Source organism: Populus euphratica, unplaced genomic scaffold (assembly GCF_000495115.2).
Source record: "Populus euphratica unplaced genomic scaffold, PopEup_1.0 scaffold31.1, whole genome shotgun sequence".
Taxonomy (NCBI): domain Eukaryota; kingdom Viridiplantae; phylum Streptophyta; class Magnoliopsida; order Malpighiales; family Salicaceae; genus Populus; species Populus euphratica.
Window position 1 is genome coordinate 3284460 of NW_011499850.1, and position 4136 is coordinate 3288595.

A 4136-nucleotide genomic window follows, 5' to 3' on the forward strand; every position below is an offset into this window, starting at 1 on the left:
ACTCTTTCCTCTCATGTTTTTCATCTTAATAAGTTTTTAGATGGCTTGAAGCAGCCTTTTTGGGCTTGGTATAATTGTTTAAATGACTATCTCCTCTCTGTTAGTTTTTAAACTTTTAAAACTAATACTTTTTTATTTATTTTCTTTATAGGTGGTAATATCTTTTTTTTTCTGCTTATGTATGATGATGATTTTTTGCTTACTGAGAGAGATTTAGCCTTGCTCCAACATTTAATCTCCTTACTTAGTTCAAAGTTCAAGATTTGAGATTTAGATAATATTTGGTTTTATGGTTCAACCTATTTTTTAAAGTATTTTTCATTTAAAAAAAGCAACAAATCAATGTTTTTGAGGTGATTTTTGATTGTTTTGGTGTGTTGATATTAAAAATAAAAAAATCTTGAAAAAACTATCATTTTGATGCATTTCCAAGTAAAAAATATTTTTGTAAAAACACTCTGCACCACATTACCAAAGACACACTCATGCTCTTTGCATTATTTTTTAGGAATTAAAGTTAAGCATAATTTTATAGGTCCCCTGCTTACTCAACAAAAGTATTATCTAGACATTCTTCACATAATTGATATGTTTTCTTATAAATCTATTGATAGTTTTGTATTTTCTTCCTTTAAATTGGCCATAGTGTCTAATGTCTTGTACTTTAATCTTGCTAATTACAAATAGATTGTTGATACTCTTCAATATCTTACTTTCATCAAACCTGATATATGTTATGTAGTGTATAAGGTTTGTCAGTTTATACATGCTCATATTGATTCTTATTAGGCTATTGTTAAACATATCTTGCATTATCTGAAAGCTACGACAAACTATGGTTTATACATCACTCGTAGTTCATTTTTTTCTCTTTATAATTTCACTAATGTTAATTGGGCTAGCAATATTAATTATCATAAGTCTACTAGTGATTATCTTGTTTATTTAGGCACTACTCCAATTTTCTAAGTAAAGAACTATTGCTCATTCTTTTACAAGAGTCGAATATAAGGTTTTAGCTGATGACACTACTAAAATTTTATGGATTAACTCCTTGCTTTCAGAACTTTAACTTCCCTTTGTTTTTCCAGCTATATTATGGTGTCTTAATTTAGAAGCCACTAATTTATCCATAAATTCTATCTTTTATGTTTATACTAAGTATGATGAGGTTGACTAGTGACAAGATGAAAAGATTGATGTCTTCTCCCAAGTGCAGGAGTGTCGAAGTAATAAATAACCCGGCAAAACTGGGGTCGAACCACAAGAAGGTTAATTGTACAAATTATAATAACAATAATACAACAACAATAATAATAACAAGAGCAACAATAATAATAGTAATAACAATAACAATAATAACAATAAAGAAAAAGAAAGAGAAGAAGAAGAAGAAGAAGAGAACTTCGAGATGAAATATTAATGTAAGGATTAAACAATGATAATAACAAATGCCAAGGTTAGAGGTTCCACTAATGGTATGTCAAACAAGTATAGTATAAACTCTTATTACTCAATTGGAAACCACACACAAAGAAGGTTCGAATCTGATTATAGATTGTTAACATGATTACATTAGTTATCTTATTCGATTAATGCTAATACTTGTAAATCTTGTTAAGCATTCATAATTATAACTTATGTTAACAACAAATCAAGTTCCTTCCATAGCTCAGGTGTCGGTTATACCATATAGTATGAGCTATGAAAGTGCCAAGCATTTGTTGTACCAAGTGTTATACAACTTAAATTAAGATTAATCATTTAATAAGCAAAGTATTAAAGAGTGAACAAGATAACAAATACAAAACATGTTAGTATCAAACATTAAAGTCCATATTAAGTTTACATTATACTTATTCTTACACTATTAGTGTAACCTTTTCACCTTGACATAATAAACTTAGCTAAACATAATAATAAAAATAAATAAATAAGCAAAATAAGAACATAAATAAGACAAGAGTTAACTAAGTAAAGGAAAGGAAATGAAAGGCATAAACTTGATATTAATGAAAGCAAAACATAAACATTACAAAAAATACAAAGAAAGAAAGCAAGAGTATGATCTTGATCTGAAAACTAAGATGCCTAAATGCATGGCAAATGCCTCCTTTTATTTGATGACTAATTGATGAGTGGGTGACCAACTCTTGACTTGGTGACAATCCTTATCTTCTCTTGTTTGTCTAAAACGTCATTGATAACATCAAAATTGGAGCCACTTAAAAACATAAAAGTTGTAGGAAATTATCTCAGCTTTCTTGTGTAAAAAATTCAGCTCATTTGGACTTCTAGAACTCCAAATATGGGCCAAATAATGAACAGTGCTCGGGCTGGAAGACAGATTCAGACTTCTTTGTTGTTGCTATAATTTGAACTTAAAAATGACCTTTTTAGATTTTGGGCTCAATATAAAAATTGTAGGCCTATGTCTTAGCTTTCCATCCATATAAAGTAGACCTAAATCTAAGATTTACAGCTCCAGATATAACCCAATTACCGAACAGTGTTCCAGTTTAGATTGCACTGACATCTCTTTTCTAAGTTTAGCCATCTCTTTGTCCTTTCAATTTCAGTTCTTAAAGTCATCGATCAATCCTTTCATTTATATAATAGACCTGCATTTAAAATGAATATTTTCCATAAACTAAAGGTATCTTATATTATTAGACACGTTATTATAAAACATGCTTTAGTTAAGGAGTTATTGATACTTCAAGTGTAAAATGATGATATAAAACCTTGATAAAAATATATTTTTAAGTACTAATCAACTAATATTTTATTTTTGATAGAATTGCTTAAAAGGAGCTTCAAGTTTGGTCTATTTCTTCTAAGAATCAATTAGTTGATGTTCATACTTCTTACTAAATCTCTTCCCTATGTTATTTATGCTTATCTTGAGTCCAAATTTTATATGAAATCTCCACCTTTAATTTAAAGAAGCATATTATGAAAATTATATTGCACAACTTTTATTCATATAATTTTGTTATCTGTTACTAAATCTTTTATTTATTTATTTTACCATTGATGTGTATATTGTTGCATTTAACCTATCATATTGTTCTAAACTTTGTCCTATAAGAAATCGTAAATTTGCAATATATTAAAATCATATTGTTCTAAACTTTGTCCTACAGGCGATCGCAAATTTAGGATACATCAAAATCACCACCTACAACAATTTTAGAGGCCCTAATATTTATAATTATAAACAAACAAATCATTTAATTACATTGCATTTAAATCACCATCTACAATATTGAATGGTATTAACCACTATGAGGTCTGCACGCATGTCCATTGTTGTTTAATTATACACCGTTTGCCTAAATGTGGTCCAAATTTTAGAGATGAATCTACTATTAACATCAGGTCCCAGAAATAGATGCGAAGCTCTCAAAGGAAAAATCTACATTAAATTCTAAAAAAAAACACTATAATTCCATTAATTTGCTTCATTTCAGAAACAAAAAAAAAAAAACAGGGAGAAAAGACCTGAAGAGCTTCTATTAATTAAAGAGTAGTAGGTTGTTTAATCAATAAAAATCAGCCTTTTTTATCTCTCTGAATTTATTCTATTATAAATAGTAGACTCCATCCTTGCCAGTCCAGAAATAAGGTAAAATTACTGATCTGTTGGATGGATTGTACTAGGTTGATCGTCAAGAAATATTAAATTACAAGAACTCATGAAAGAAATGGTTGAAGGGTACTTTGTCATCTTCCATTGCTGTCATTACATGAAATTCTCTTCGCCTCCTTGAAGGAATCCTTAGTTTATTACATTTGTCTCTGTCTTTGTCTATTCTTGTTGTCCTAACATGAAGTTTTGCTCGAGAAATTGGCATGTTGTTAACCTATATAATACGCTAGCTAGCATCATTAATCATTTCACAAAATCCCATTACAAAGATCTCAAGGAAAGGGCGCATATGTATGACTTGATATTAGAAATAAACAAGAAAACGATCCTAATTATGAAGACTTTACACAGAGGTGGAGATCAATTAAGGGTCTTCACATTTGAAAATTGATGGGAAAGAAATTAATCATAAACCCAATAAACAAATCAGCTAGAAAAATTGATTATCCCATGATTAAGAAAGGCCATTGTCCACATCCATAAG